The sequence below is a fragment of the Danio rerio genome, chromosome 20 (assembly GCF_049306965.1).
Source record: "Danio rerio strain Tuebingen ecotype United States chromosome 20, GRCz12tu, whole genome shotgun sequence".
In the NCBI taxonomy this organism is placed as follows: domain Eukaryota; kingdom Metazoa; phylum Chordata; class Actinopteri; order Cypriniformes; family Danionidae; genus Danio; species Danio rerio.
The window spans coordinates 52087511-52105000 of record NC_133195.1 but is presented as its reverse complement, the minus strand read 5'-3'; the positions used below and the strand labels follow the sequence as shown (position 1 = coordinate 52105000).

The following is a 17490-nucleotide window of genomic DNA, read 5'->3' as shown; positions in this document are numbered from 1 at the left end:
GATGGGTTAAACACAATGGTGAACAATTAGACGAACGGTTCTAAGAGCAGCGTTGCATTAAATACAAGTTGTAATGAGCTTGAAAGGAGGCAAGGTTGACTCGTATCTCTCCATGGGATTTGACCGAGTCTCCTGTGGCCGGGATATGGGGGGGTGGGTTAACCAGCGCTGTGTGTTTTGTTGAGGCAGGGTTTGTCACTCTCACATTAAGCTTTGGTTGGAGAACTCCATTGGATGCTTGTGGAACATTACAGCGGTGACGTTTAGACCACTTATCTGCATGGATGGAGGTGTAATCACAATGCATCGCAAACATTTCCATGCGCATCATAGCCTATTGAAGGAGATCGTTCACCCAAAATAACAATTTATAAACTGTTTACTGGTTATGAACCCTTTGTTGAGCACAACACAAGATATTTTGAAAAAATCTGAAAAGCTGTAAACGTTGACTTCCATTGTTCGAAGAAAAAAAAAAACAAATGCTATTGAAGTCAATGGTTCAGCTTTATTCTGAATATCTTCGTTTGGGTTCAATAGAAGACAAAAACTCAAACAGGTTTGGAAGAAGAAGTGAAATGAGAGGAAATTATGACCATTTTCATTTTTGAGTGCATTATCCCTTTAAGCTGGAGTTAAAAAATGACTGGGAAGGCTGAGCATTCGATTTGACTCGAAGGTTCTCCGACAAATTAGACAACTGTTAACAGGGTTGTAGATTATAGAATTAAACACTCACAGGCCACTTTATTAGGTACACCTTACTAGTACCGGGTTGGACCCCCTTTTGCCTTCAGAACTGCCTTCATGGCATAGATTCAACAAGGCACTGGAAATATTCCTCAGAGATTTTGCTCCGTATAGACATGATAGCATCACGCAGTTGCTGCAGATTTGTCGGCTGCACATCCATGATGTGTGATCCATTCCACCACATCCCAATGGTGCTTTATTGGATTGAACTCGGGTGACTGGAGGCCATTTGAGCGCAGTGAACTCATTGTCATGTTCGAGAAACGTTTATGACATGACGCATTCTCCTGCTGGAAGTAGCCATCAGAAGATGGGTACACTGTGGTCATAAAGGGATGGACATGGTCAGCAACAATACTCAGGTAGGCTGTGGCGTTGACACGATGCTCAATTGGTACTAATGGGTCCAAAGTGTGCCAAGAAAATATCCCCCACACCATTACACCACCACCACCAGCCTGAACCATTTATACAAGGCAGGATGGATTCATGCTTTCATGTTGTTGATGCCAAATTCTGACCCTACCATCTGAATGTCGCAGCAGCAATCAAGACTCATCAGACCAGGCAACAATTTTCCAATCTTCTATTGTGTAATTTTGGTGAGACAAATCGTGTGCAAATCATGAAAATCCCTGTAGAACAGCAGTTTCTGAAATACTTAGACAGCCTGTCTGGCACCAACAACCATGCCATGTTCAAAGTCCCTTAATTCACCTTTCTTCCCCATTCTGATGCCCAGTTTGAACTGCAGCAGATCGTCTTGACCATGTCTACATGCCTAAATGCATTGAGTTGCTGCCATGTAATTAGCTGACTAGGAATTTGAGTTAACAAGAAGTTGGCGATTTAATTATTGGTGGGGCCATTTCAATAAATGTTGGATATTGGTATGGACATGTTCCCTCAGTCCATATTAATTCCACACCTATAAATCTTAGCTTAAATAATGAAGAATATACACTCTTATTTTAATTATTTTAACTGCCATTTGATTATCAAATGTCTGTACCGGAATACTGTTTGACTCTCTAGAAAACCATAAAGCAGTTTTTTTTATTTGCACCTTTATAATACAGCAATATATTCTTGTATATTGATTTTGCAGATTTGCTCCCCTACTAATTTATCCCAATCATCTAAAATGATGAATTATTTCCAAATAAAGCCAATCAAGTGATCTGGTGAAATTGTAATCATATCACAATATATATGGCAGAAAATGAAATACAGTGGGTCCCTCGTTATTTATGAGAGTTACATTCTAAAAATAATGTGCAATAGATGAAAATCACGAAGTAGTCTGCTTCATTTTTTACAATTATTATAGATATAATAAGGCTGTAAAACCCTTAACAACACACTTTATATAATTTTTATATAATAATCTTTATATAATAATCACTTTATATAATTGTTAAAACACTCAAAGTTCAAACCTTCGTAGAAAAATAGCCCCAGTGTTACACATTGATCTTTGTGTTTTATACTTTGATCTTCATTTATGTTTTCCGTAATAGACAGCCGCATAACTTCTACCTTCCCTTAAATTCCATTAATTCACATGCAATATAGGTGAATTGAATAATCTAAATTGGCCATAGATTATGTCTGTGAATAAAAGAGTGTATGGGTGTTTCAAGTAACTGAAACTGCAATTTATCGAAATTCCGCTAGTCCTGGATCCATAAGAGCAAATGTCTATTGAGCCCACTGTTAAAATGGCCAACTTTACAGTCGAAAAAAGTGTTTACATCCTGGTATAAGAACAATTTTGGTTCAAATAGCTAATATTACTCTTCATGACCACTGTAAGTTTATAACTCCTCCAATTTGTTTTTATTAAGTTATATTAGACTACATAATTAAAGGCTATATATATATATATATATATATATATATATATATATATATATATATATATATATATATATATATATATATTTATTTATTTATATTTTATAATTAGCCTTGCATTTACTAACACTGACTATATCTGAAGTGTTTGTAGAGGCGTTTAAAGTGTTTTCTTCCTGTAGAAAAACATTATAAGAACAATGCTTAGTGGCTCAATGGGTTACCACAATGTTTTTAAAAGTCCAAACACTTTATTGATATAGTGTACAACCAAGCACATGTGGTCAGGACACAAACCAGTCTCAGGTAATGAAGTATTAAAAGTTTCTCCCAAACAAAAGCCTGTCTAAGCTAAATGCTAGCAGGCATCTGTAGCTCCGCTTACGCATCGCTTCTTTGCCCTTATTTGGTAACCCTCAGTCTGTACAATGACACACAAACAAAATGGCGAGAGTTGGGCACGCCTACTTGTAGCTTCTTTTGCGTTCTTCAGAAACCTATGGGTGAAGTCACGGATACTACATCCATATCTTTTACAGTCTATGGCAGGGGTGTCCAAACTTTTTGGGCCGAGGGCCAGATGCAAAAAAACAAACGTCGTCGCGGGCCAAATTTTACATACATCACACAGACACGCATATATATATATATATATATATATATATATATATATATATATATATATATATATATATATATATATATATATATATATATAAAAATACAGTTGAAGTCAGAATTATTAGCCCCCCTAAATTATTAGCCCCCGTTTATTTTTCCCCCAATTTCTGTTTAACGGAGAGAAGATTTTTTTCCACACATTTCTATACATATTAGTTTTAGTAACTTATTTCTAATAACTGATTTATTTTATCTTTGCCATGATGACAGTAAATAATATTTGACTAGATATTTTTAAGACACTTCTATACAGCTTAAAGTGACATTTAAAGACTTAACTAGGTTAATCAAGTTAACTAGTCAAGTTAAGGTAATTAGGCAAGTTATTTTATAACAATGGTTTGTTCTGAAGACTTAAGGGGCTAATAATTTTGACCTTAAAATGGTTCATAAAAAAATTTAAACCGCTTTTTATTCTAGCCGAAATAAAACAAAAGTCTTTCTCCAAAAGAAAAAAATATTATCAGACATACGGTAAAAAGGTTCTTGCTCTGTTAAACATCATTTGGGAAATATTTAAAAAAGAAGAAATAAATCAAAGAGGGGCTAATAATTCAGACTTCAACTGTGTGTAGACAGATAGATAGATAGACAGACAGACAGACAGACAGACAGACAGACAGACAGACAGACAGACAGATCATAACAAGAACTGCTGCTTAATTGAATGTATGTAATAGCGACACCCGGTGGTTATTTATTGAATTACGTTCATTTTTGTATAGCGGGCCAGATTCTATTGATATTTATAAAAAGCCTCGTGGGCTGCCACAAAACTGATTGCGGGCCGCAGATGGCCCGCGGGCCGTAGTTTGGACACGCCTGGTCTATGGTGTTTTCCAGTGCTGGGTTGGTGCTGGAAGAGCATCCGCTGCATAATAACACATGCTGGATGAGTTGGTGGTTCATTCCGCTGTGGCGACCCTTGATTAATAAAGGGACTAAGCCAAAATTAAGAATAAATGAATGGAAACGTCTCCACTTCTTAATTTTCCATTTCTTATATTATTGATCCTCAGAGATTTAAAGTCAACTGTATTTTAATGAGCTGGACGAGTGTCTCGCTCTTTGATAAATTTCAGGGTCATCAAGCTCGCAAACAGATGGAGCCAATATCTGGCTTTCTCAAAAATCCACTCCTGATCTCCACCTCCAGTGTATTAAACAATGCGACCAGCTTCTCTCCCTCTGTCTGTCCGCCCTCATCCCTCGCTCTTTCTTGGGAGGAGTACTGGGATTGTGCAGAATTGGGGGGGTGGGGTGGGGTTCTGGAAAGAAAGAAAGAAAGAAAATGGACTTCTGTGTCAGCAACAGCGTCTTTCTTTGCTCTAATCCTCTCGCCCCAAGCCGCACAGTGCAGTCAAGCGCGCTGTTACATGGCAACAATTAGGAGAGCCCAATCTCAGCACCTGGTCCTCCCCAATCTACAGCAGCTGACTGTACACACACACACACACACACACACATACACACAGCCAGGTGGCACCTCTTCAATCACATTAGCTGGCCACTCTAGGGTTAATAAAGACTCCAGCCCCCCTCTCCGATCTGCCTGCCGCCCAGCCTTTTCACCCCGGGGCAGACACTATGTATTCTTTACAGGCCCAGAAACAATGTCGTTTAAACCCAGTTAAAGGGCTACGGAGGGCTGGGACGAACGCTTAAGGGGCGCCTCTGCGATTTCTTCAGGTCTATTTATGCCAAGTGTACTGTATCACAATAGGGGTCTTTTAACAGAACAACAAAACCTAAAACACTAGATATTTTACATTTGCAGGAGAAAATGTAAATGCTGGCTGACGATGTAAAAGCCAATGGCACAATAGAGAAATTTGCCTAATAGCTGCGCATTTGCTAATCTGTTGCTTAGGTATTCTGAGCTGTCACTACTAGTAGACGGTTGTCAATTGTATTCTGGGCCTTACGCATAGGTTTCTGATATGGGCCCCTTTAGCAAAAATTGCATTCTGAAGACTTAACTGTGGGGCGCCTGCGTGCCTCTGGACCTCAACACATTCTCACTCCCAATATGTCTTATATTAAACTCAATCAAGAACCCTTCTCAGTGCTGTGCAATTAATTAAAAATTCGGTTTGGATTTCGATTTTGGCTTTTAACGATTGTGAAAAAACTTTAATTGAGATAATCGATTATTGCTTCATTTACCACTCCTTTCCAGTTGTACACATTTGTTCCTCTGCAAAGCTCAGATACAGGTGACCATTGCTAAAAGCATGTACTGTAATGTAATGTAATGTTTGCAGCACAGGATGCGCATCATTCATTAATGAACATTCGAATCATTCATGTTGTTAAAAGCGCGAATGAGATCGCATGCTGTTGTGTGCGTGCGCTCAACCTCAGAGACAGCCAGAGCACACACATCTAAAGTCATCTTAATGTGAGCGCTTCAATGATCAAATAGGTGTCAAAACGCAGCGTTTAGTGATTATTTATATTAAGCCTCATTTGTGTAATAAACAAAACGAGTTGAGAATCAAAAGACACGTGAAAGCGAAACCATTAATCAGAACCGTACTGCTCTTAAAGTGACAGTGCGCAATTTTCCTGCTACTGACTGTTTTTATCATTAATCAAACAACAAAAGGGCAAAATCACTTACTGCTCTTGACTGAAAGACTGCTGTAGCTATAAAGTTTTTTTCTTATAGTGAAGATATATATATATATATATGAGCAATATCACACGAGTAGCTAGTGCCCCCACCAGTGCCGATATACAGCTATATCACACTGCTACGAGTGTGACATTACGTTTATACAACAGTTTGATGGTATAATTGTGTATATAAAAACAAAATCAAACATGGAGAGTGTCAAAAACCCTTTTGTATGAGGAACTACTTTTTTCCGTGTTGGATTCAAATTATAAGCTGACAGCTAAACAGCTGAGCAAGCATCTTTTAAAGATTCTAACGACACTTTAGATCTGTCGTGTCTGCTTGTTGCAGGCTGTATGTGGGCGGAGTAGTACACAAAGGGTAAAGAGGCTGTATGGGTGGTGATATTACTTAAATATATCACTGCTATCAGCCAATCGGATTCGAGAACCAGACAGAACTAATAAAAAAATAAAAAAATAATAATAAAAAAAATTATATATATATATATTTTTTTTTTTTTTTCCTCCAAAAAAAAAAAGCATTCAGACTAAAGTGTGTTGTTTCTTCAGTAGACAATCAAAAAATATATATTACTAATAATATTGACCTTAAATTAGGTTTCAAAATATTTAAACCTGCTTTTATTTTAGTCAAAATAAAACAAATAAGCCTTTCTCCTGAAGAAAAAAATATTATAGGAAATACTGTGAAAAATTCCTTGCTCTGTTAAACCTAATTTGGGAAATATTTATTTAAAAAATTCACAGGAGGGCATATAATTTTGACTTCAACTGATAATCATTTTAAATAATCATGATAACAATTATGACCAAAATAATCGTGATGATTTTTCCCATAATCGAGCAGCCCTACTCCTCAGCACTAGGCATGATCAACTCGGGTACAACTCATGTGTAAATGCTAATAATTTGAGTTTGAATGCCATTTTACATGACATTTATTGCCAAACTACTGAAAGCAGCAGCAGATAGTTCACCTCAGATCTTGAAATTAAATTAAACTGTAACTGAATTGATTCCAACACAAATCAGTGATTCAGCATCTACATTTAATAATGTTAAAGAGGTTTAATATGTATTAATTAAATTATAAACCTTACCATTTCAATGGAGTGCAGTGAGTGCGCTATTCTGTGCTTCTGAATGGCTGCATTTAAATTTCTGTTGTGTTTTGTCTGGTGCAAACAGCCAAATTGCTAATGACTCTAAATCTCATTACATAGCGGGTTGTTAGGACACGAGTTTACAATGTAACCTGCTCACCTAATGTTTACACTCGTAATATTTAAATTATTTGCTAATTAATAACCTCATCATGTGGAACTCTGAATCTGCATCTCATTTTGGAGTCTGCTACTGTCCACAGGAGGTCGCATTTCGGTCACGAACAAATGCCTTAGGAGCCTTCCTGACTGAATAAACGTAATGCGTTGTTTTCCAGCAAGCAGCCCGGGGTGCTGAAATATAATTGGCTAAACTAGTAGTGGGTGGGTTAAAAAAAACAAAACAAAGACAGACGTTTCAGCACGGAAAGCACATTTTGAAAGCAGAATATCTGACTTCAGCATTGTTTTTCAGATAAACAAGAATGTAAATAGCATGTTTCTGAAATAACTGCCAACATATTGATATTTTTATGCTTTAGAAGAGTCAAAAAGGTGATTTCTAGGGTTTTATATACAGTTGCCAAAGCATTTTTAGGCATTTGTGGCCCATAGCCTGCTCATTGTTAGTGTGATTTCTGCAAATATATATATATATATATATATATATATATATATATATATATATATATATATATATATATATATATATATATATATATATATATACACACACATATATACAACGATCACATAGATCTGACAAATAAGCAGTATTCTCATAAAGTAATTTTACATTTAGTCATTTAGCAGACGCTTTTATCCAAAGCGACTTACAAATGTAAAAAACACGAGGCGACGTTCATTCACAGAACGCAAGTTTCTGGAGGGCACACAAACACAAAAATACTACACAAACATGCTTGTATACTACTGAATTGATGTAACTTGGTATTTACAAAGTATTTCAATGAATTGTATTTTTGTTAACATGCTATACCAGTGGTTCTCAAACTGTGGTACATGTAACAATAGCGGTCCGCGGGCTTACTTCTAGTGGTACGTGGAGGAATCCCTAAGTAATGTAAGAAAAAATGAATACAAATTTTATCATTTGATGCGTTCGATAACACCGATGTGATCAGCATTGGCTGTTCTCTAAAGCCTACGATCAACGCACTGTGCTTAAAATGTTTATTTTAGTGCATCGCGTCATCAGCTGCTAAAAATTAATCCAAACGACGCAGAACTAGAGAAAGAGGTGTGTGGTGCTTGCGGAGCAGATACACGCTAGAGCAGTGGTCCCCAACTCTCAGGCCACAGACCGGCACCGGTCTATAGATCAATTAGTACCGGGCCGCACAAAAAATTATTAATTATTTCCGTTTTATTGATTTTCTGAGTCTGAACGATCATTTATTTTGAAAAATCTTTTATTGAGAAAAATGACCGTATTTTCTTGTTACATCTCGGTCACTTGAGCATCAAAATTTAACCCACAGACTAGCAAAATGAGTAGAAACTGCAGCACGACGCGCTTGCGTTTTCCAGGTGTTCCCAGTTTAAAACATCTTAACTTTTGAGCTCCGCGAGACACAAGGTCAAGTTGTCAAATTGTACAAATATGAATATGCCTCGTTTTCAGACTGTGCAGTGCTGTAGCTGCTTGATTTGGCCAACTACGCCACTTTATTTCAATAATGGTCATTTTGGTGGTACTCGGAGAGACTATTTTTTTGAGGTGGTACTTGGTGAAAAAAACTTTAAGAACCACTGTGCTAAAAACAAACTGATAAAATCCATTGGTAATTCCTTGGTACTCTTTTGTTAGCGACACAGCCGTTGGACACTAGCATTACACGGAAATGCAAAAAGAATAAACCCACAACACTGACCTTTTGTCTTCTCTCGTTTGTTTTATGCTTCGTCATTACAATGAGAGCCGAGCCGAGCAGTGCTCATTTTCATAACAATACCTGCAGATTTATATGCTAGGGTTATGATCAACAGCAATTTGCGAACACAAATTACAACCCCGAATTAAGCAGCATGGACCGGAGCTGAATGCTATCGGCGAGCAGAACGCCTGTTGCTTTGTGTTGCAGTAAGACGCCACAGAGCTAATGAATGAGTAAACAGACATACAGAAAGATTAATTGAGCAAAGCAACCACTCCTGAATGCTGATTAATTCAGACGGAAACACAAATGAACAACAACAAAACAAAATGCACAGCTAATCCTTCTGTCTGCCGGGCTGATGATATTCTGCATTTGTCAAGCGCCGAGGGAACTTTAATGGTTTACACAGGCTGTGCGCTCCATTAGACCCATGATTCATTTCTTCACATGCATTTCTACATCCTCTCTGCTCTCCAATGCCTTTTAGGTTGACACACATTCACTCTCTCATACACACACACACACACACACGGGCTGAAGATGCCCCATTTAACACATCAAAGCTTGGGGACTGAAAGCTGCAAGCTGGAGGACAGACAGATGCAGCGCTGCATCACTTTAATCCTCTTTACCCAGCCACATGTAGACAGACAGACAGAGAGACAGACAGAGACAAACAAATACCACTCGGAGTAAACAAGTGAAGGTGCAAGAGGTGAGGAGACACACACACACACACACACACACACACAGAGCCTCACAGACACAAACAGAGCCACACATACACACACAATCAGAGCCACAAAAAATGTCTTGGCAGAAAATTAATGATGTTCCATTAAAAATGAACTCGGCGGCGCAGTAGGTAGTGCTGTCGCCTCACAGCAAGAAGGTTGATGGTTCGAGCCTCAGCTCGGTCTGTTGGGGTTTCTGTGTGGAGTTTGCATGTTCTCCTTGCGTTCACGTGGTTTTCCTCCGTGTGCTTCTGTTTCCCCCACAGTCCAAAGACATGCGGTACGGGTGAAATAGGAAGGCTAAGTTGTCCATAGTGTATGAGTGTGAATGAGTGTGTGTGGATGTTTGCCTGAAAAGGGTTGCAGCTGGAAGAGCATTCGCTGCGTAAAACATATGCTGGATAAGTTGGCGGTTCAATCTGCAGTGGCGACCCCTGATTAATAAAGGGACTAAGCCGAAAAGAAAATTAATGAATTAAAATGAACATAAATATAAATGAATGTAAATATATACAGAGAAAAATGACAAAAATGCTATACTGTGCTTTACAGTGCATCCGGAAAGATTTCATAGCGCTTCACTTTTTCCACATTATTTATGTTACAGCCTTATTACATAATGGATTAAATTCTTTCACAAGCTTGGCACACCCGTCTTTGGGAATTTTTGCCCATTCCTCTTAGCAGCACCTCTCAAGCTCTATCAGGTTGGATGGGAAGTGACGGTGTACAGCCATTTTCAGATCTCTCCAGAGATGTTCAATAGGTTTTAGACTGGGCTCTGGCTGGGCCACTCAAGGACATTCACCGAGTTGTTATGAAGCCACTCCATTGATATTCTGGCAGTGTCCTTTGGGTCATTGTCCTGCTGGAAGATGAACCGTCGCCCCAGTCTGAGGTCAAGAGCTCTCTGAAGCAGGTTTTCATTCAGGATGTCTCTGTACATTGCTGCATTCATCTTTCCCTCTATCCTGACTAGTCTTCCAGTTCCTGCTGCTGAAAAACATCCCCACAGCATGATACTGCCACCACCATGCTTCACTGTAGAGACGCTATTAGCCTGGTGATGAGCGGTGCCTGCTTTTCTCTAAACGTAACGCCTGGCATTCACTCCAAAGGCAAATTCCAGGCAGAGAGGTGGCTTCCGTCTAGCCACTCTGCCATACAGGCTTGACTGGTGGATTGCTGCACAGATGGTTGTCCTTCTGTAAGTTCTCCTCTCTCCACAGAAGAATGCTGGAGCTCAGACAGAGTGACCATCGGGTTATTGATCACCTCCCTGACTAAGGCCCTTCTCGCCCGATCACTCAGCTTAGATAACCAGCCAGCTCTAAAAATAGTCCTGGTGGTTCAAACATCTTCCACTTACGGATGATGGAGGCCGCTGTGCTCATTGGAACTTTCAGAGCAGCATAAAGTTTTCTGTAATCTTCCCCAGCCTTGTGCCTCAAGAAAATTCTGTTTTGTCTACAGACAATTCCTTTGTCTTCATGCTTGGTTTGTGCTTTGAAATGCACCGTTAATCCTGGGACCTTAAATACACAGGTGTACGCCTTTTCAAATCATGTCCAATAAACTGATTTTACCACAGGTAAACTCCAATGAAGCTGCTGAAACATCTCAAGAATGATCAGTGGAAACAGAATGTGCCTGAGCTCAATTTAGAGCTTCACGGCAAAGGCTGGGAATACTGATGTACATCTGATTTTTCAGGTTTTTTATTTACAAAAAAAAGAAGAAAAAAAAAGAAAAAAAGACAAATATTGCAATATTATGATACGTATGACATTTTATATATGCAAAGTCCATATGAACTAGGATGACATATAGGCATTTCCATATATTAGATTTCTATTTTGGGATCTGTGTTTCCATTAATCTACTCTTTTGGATTTGGCCACAGGTTCTTCTCCACATCACAGTGGGGTTTTCATTAGTCATGTGAATTCACGAATGTGAATTCAGACCTGACATTAGTCTGCTGTTATGCTGTGATTTGGCTTTCTTGCATACAGTAATGTTAAATATGAAAACATTGTCTGTAAAAGTGGTACATAGAACATAGAAACCAAATATATGAATAAGGATGAAATCTATAGATAAAGTAGTGCAGTTGGTCATCTTCTGTGGTTACTGCTGTCATTTGATCTACCCTGAAATTTTCATCATTTAAATATGCAATATTGTACATCAGTTTTTGAGCATCCAGAGTAATGAAACAGTTACTTACTTTGAACGCTTGTCTCAGTTGATAGTTACATTGTGTTAATTAAATGAATACACAGTTATTTCAAATGCAATGTTTGAGTTGTATTTTGAAATTGGATCCATCCAAGCATTTGAAAAAGTTTGTTTTGCAAAAATGTGCGATTTTGGAAACGATTGTAAATTGTGTCTAGAGTTTTGAAAATTGACAACAGGGTTGTGAATTGTGTGACAAAACAATTGAAAAACACTATAAGCAGCAGTAAATTGGGAGTTTATTAAGCTAAGAATCATAGCTTAAAGTTTGCCATCATGGAGAATTATACCTGAAGTGTGATCAATTTGCTAAATGTCCAGTCAGGACATTGCCTTTTTTTCTTTTAAATCAATATTAAGGCAGATATATGAGAATCCTCTTGTTGCTGACCTTCATTGTGACCTCAGTTGAGCATCTCTGAGAGTCTGTGCTGAAGGTCTCAGTAGAGAAAGACAGACAACTCCATCAACTTGAAGGAAAAACACGCTCCGGCTTTCGGAGATATGGTCACATAAAAGCACAGCAGCAGCCTGAGAAGAGAGGAGACAAAGTGTTATTGAGACACCAGAGGACAGATGAGGTGAAAAGAAAAGCCTTGAAATGCAGAGTTATTGATTTCTCCCCCTACGACAGACCACAGATCAGTAACGTTCAGCAGATTCCTTAACTTAAAGGACATTCATTTATAATGCATTCTATTTAATACACAAGCATGCCGGTTTATGAGTTTATGAAATATCATCAGACAAAATCTGAGCTTCAAATGGCAACAAGAACATTTAATTTGTTTACACTAGCTAATGCGTTTGGGTATCATGAACTAGAAATTTGTATATACAGCGTTGAGGGTAACCTAAGTTCATTCAGTCATTCCTTTTCTTTTCGGCTTAGTCTCTTTATTAATCAGGGGTCGCAACAGCAGAATGAACCGCCAACTTATCCAGCTTATGTTTAACGCAGCGGATTCCTTTCCAGCCACAACCCAACACTGGGAAACACCCATACACTCTTGCATTCACAAACATACACTATGGCCAATTTAGCTTAATCAATTCACCTGTACCGCATGTCTTTGGACTGTGGGAGAAACCGGAGTGTGTTCTCGTGGGAAGAACATGCTAACTCCACACAGAAATGCCAACTGATTCAGCCAGAGGTAACTAATGTTACGTAATAATATAACATTTCCAAGTAACAAGTAAACTTTTTAAAGCATTTCATTTAAAAATAAAATACTAATATTTGAGTTACTTTTTTGAAAATGTAACGCAAATTACTTTAGTTTTTTTAATTAGCTTATAAAAATAAATTGCTGAATTAAAATGAAAGTAGTCACAATGAATCAAGCAGTCGAAGAGAGAATGTGTTTATTATTTTGAACACATTGAAGAAAAGAAAAAGGGGATTGTCTCAATAGACAGAGATTTTACTGAAGACAAAGTACAAAAGTAACAAAAGCACTGCTTTTTAAACTTTTAATAATCTGTATATATGGCATGTATAGCTCTGAGGTCAGGAAGTTCTCAGATTACATTCTCCTAAAATAACATTTTTATGTGTTTTAAAAGGTAAATGGAGGTTACACAGTGTGTTGTTATTTGCAGCGCTCCTCTAATAAACAAAAGAAAGAAAAAAAAAAAAAGTTCTGAAAGAGATCAAGTCTCCGCCAGGTTATTAAAGTTAGGTAGGTGTAAATTCCCCAAATTGAGTGCTGGCTAACAGGTTAAAAGTAACGCAAAAGTAACTTATGGTAGCATAACTTACTATAAAAAGTAACTAAGTAATGCTACTAGCTACTTTTTTGATGAGATTAGCTCAGATATTTTAAACTATTACTTTCAAAAGTAATCTTTTACATGCTGAGCACTGTATATACAGTATTGTGAAAGCACACTCCTCAAAAATCTTTTAAAATCCCATTTTTAATAGGAAGCTATACAATATTATATTTGTGCATATAGATTAGATTAGTCAGGACTGGAGCCAAATCTGGAGCTTATCTAACAAAATAACTTACTATAACGGTCCAAAAACCTAATGTGTCATGGATAAATATTACATACAAATTTTAAAAAGTGGGAAAATAAAAAGCAAAAAAAATTTCAAACTTAGTTGAAATTTTGTAGGTTGTAATTTATTTTTTGCAATATTTTGCTTGAATTAAATTTTATTATCTTTCTATTTCTAAATATGATTGGTGAGTAAATAGTTTAATAAATAAATCTATTTAATAAATCGGTTTTGTTTAAATGCACAACAATGCAATGCCTATATTCCCTGAGAAATGGATAAAAATATTCATTTTCAAAATGGGGTGTACTCAATTATGCTGAGCACTGTATTTATATTGTGTGTGTGTGTGTGTGTGTGTGTAAATAAAATTTAAAAAAATGTATAGTCTTATCCAATATACATTTTAATTTAAAAATATGCAATTTTGTTTCAATATGTTCAAATAATACAAATAGATTTAATCACCTAAATAACAACTATATAAGTAAATCCAACTTTAACAACTAAAATCCAAAATTAAAAAAAAATGATTATGCAGACACAAGGTATTACAATTTGAACATTTGCAAAAATAAAGATGCATAAATTAAAATTGTAATATTGAGCAAACGTTATTAGACGCAACAAAAAATATATAAAAATTAATAAATGAAAATAGCAAAAAAATAATAAAATTGTGATGTAGACTAAGCACAAAAATATTGAACATTACCAAAACATTACAATTAGTAAATATGAATAAAAATATATTGATTAAAAGTAACAATAGAGTAAAATTATATATATATATATATATATATATATATATATATATATATATATATATATATATATATATATATATATATATATAATTTATAGTATATTATAAAATATTTATAGTATATTATACTAACATTCTATTAATGATTAATTAATGTTTTCCACACATATGGATACATACAGAATTGGAATGCTCAAAATAGGATTTTTTTTTTTTTTTTTACTGTCAGTTTTGATTAATTTGAATCCCTGCTACATTAAAAAACTTTTTTTTTTTTTTTTACTTTTATTTGAATCAATTATTTAATTATTAAGCTTAAAAGAAATAAAAATCTACATCAAAACACTTCAACTACTGGCATTATTATTAAACATTTGCTTATAATACATCAATCAATGTTCATTTACATGACTTGAAAAGCTACAAATGCTGTAAAAGCCTTGCTCATTATGATTATTCAATTATTGTAACCCCAAATCTGCTGTACAAGTCGCAAACAAATGAAAAACCACTAAGCGTTTGCAGAGCAGCCATCTGAATTCAACTCTCACAGGCTGTTGTGCTGATTAAAAATGACTGGAGTACGAGCATCTCTCCTTCAGTGAAGCAGCAACGGGCAACAACGATCCCATTTCACATGGCAGTGATTTTCATTTCCGAGAGAGCGAGAGAAAGAGGATCCCTGAGGAATAACAGCGCTCTCCTGCCAGTGACAAGTTTGACAGCTTCAGCCACAGAGACAAAAGACGAGACCGAGTGAATAATGAGTGGCTCCTGTCGGGGGATTCCTGCGGCAGGTTCTCCTCCAGCATCTGATGCTGCCAGCTGATTTCTGCACCAACATGTCCTCACATGCCATTATAACACACTCTGCAGACACGCACTCAAGCTGATCCTGACAAAAACACTAAAAAACTGACAATTCAACACATGCACTTGAAAACACAAACATACAGGGGGTGTGATTTGCGGCCTGAAATGAAGATGTTTTTTGTTTATCAAGCTGTATATATTCAGGCTCTGTTCACATGATCATGGGTATTTTTAAAACTGCATGTTTTACTAAGCAGTTTTGCTGTTTGTCCACATGAAAACACAGTGAAACTGAAAACAAAACTTTCTGAAATCTCCGGTGAGGGTAAAGATTTTTCGATATTCTGGGTACAGTCAAAGTCCCTTTAAGCCAAGTCATTTCACTTGGCAGCCATCTTTTGAAATACCTCTCAGGCAGTATGCTTGGACATTTTGCTTAAATGAGGAACATCAAATTCTCCAAAATTGCTTGCCAAGCTTAGGATTGGAATTGGTAATAATATTAAACAACAATTGTCTCTTTAGTTTAATTTCTAAACTGTTGAACCACACAAAATCTGAAAAAAACTCAGATCTGGTCCGAGCCCTTACCTCAGAGAATCAGTCTACAGTGATTGATGATTGGCTCCTGTAATATAAGACGGGGCTTCTTTTATCATATTGACGTTACACATTTCTAAACTAGATCAAATGACCTCCACAATCACCAGAACTCAATCCAAAAGAGCACCTTAGAGATGTGGTGAAATGGGAGATTCACATCATTGATGTGCAGCCAACAAATCGGCAGCAACTGAGTGATGCTATAATGTCAATACGGAGCAAAATCTCTGAGAAATATTTCTAGTAGCTTGTTGAATCTATGCCACGCAGGATTAAGACAGTTCTGAAGGCAAGAGAGTTTCCAACCACCCATTAGTAAGCTGTACCTAATAAAGTGGCCAGTTAGTGTTCATCAAAAGCTTTTAATTATTTATATTATTATTAATAGTTTGCTCACAATACCTCAATTAATGTTCATTTACATTATACACATTATACAAAATTATACGTGTGACATTTCTTGTGTTTTCTACAGTCTTTGGTACAGTCTCAGTGCCAACCCAAGCGCATTCTGAAAAAGTACCTCTTTATTGAATTCTGGACAGTGCCAAATACGTCCCAAGAGCTACGTTTTTGTTTTGTTTTTTTGCAGTTTTTTTTTTGCAGTTTTTATGAATCCACCAGATGTCACTATGTACGCTTTTTTAGATATCAAATTTGTCTCATGAGTGCCATTTACATCTGCTGTTCTCACGTAAACCCACCAGAGGCCGCTGTCAACTCCTTAAACCCAACCAATTGTATTGATCAACCCGCCCACCCACTTCCCTTAACCCAACCAACAACTTTCTAAATCAATCAAAAAAAATAAAAGCCCTCATCTGTTTTTTTACTCCATTTTTAGATTTTACCACATTCTCACCCTGTTATTTAATTTATTTACTTTCTGGCTTGTTGTTTTTGTCTTACCTGCTTTCTGGAACGGTTCTTTCCCGAACTTGAAACCAGTCATCGTGGTCAACTCCTCTCTCAAATCAGACAACGTACATTGCGAGCTAACGTGACAAACTGGTAACAGCTGGAAATCTGTTTATACAGAGGTAAGCGGTCAACTCGAAAAGCAAACATCATACCGCCCTGTGGCGTTCATTTTAAAACGGAAATGCAGCCATACATACTTCTGGCAACATAATTCACAATCTCCAGAAACAGATTTAGGGCTACGTTTTCAGTATGAGCCTATGTTGGTCATTACAGGTCATATTACGTGTTGTTCGCCCCCGGGACAGTGATCCGCCTCTGTACTCTCGTTTGCATCGATTTGTATGCAATTTACTCTTGCAAATTCACCATTTGATGTGAACCCAGTATGAAAGTGTCACTATTGCCACCTGTTGGTTTGGCGCACTCTTCACACGAATCACATTGTGATTTTGCATTTTCA

At 36.9% G+C, this 17490-nt stretch overlaps 1 long non-coding RNA gene across 35 annotated transcripts in view; it reads right to left on the bottom strand.

Moving 5' to 3' along the window:
• Positions 1-17490, bottom strand: part of LOC137488701 (uncharacterized) — a 152351-nt gene that overhangs the window by 70633 nt on the left and 64228 nt on the right. For 25 of the 35 annotated variants that reach the window (XR_012396179.1, XR_012396209.1, XR_012396191.1 and 22 more), the window contains one exon: positions 12305-12444. This is a non-coding gene — a long non-coding RNA (uncharacterized lncRNA). Of the gene's footprint in view, positions 1-4010; positions 4560-11376; positions 12445-17490 lie in introns of those variants that run through there. The other 10 variants (XR_012396184.1, XR_012396196.1, XR_012396208.1 and 7 more) reach the window with 3 other exon arrangements.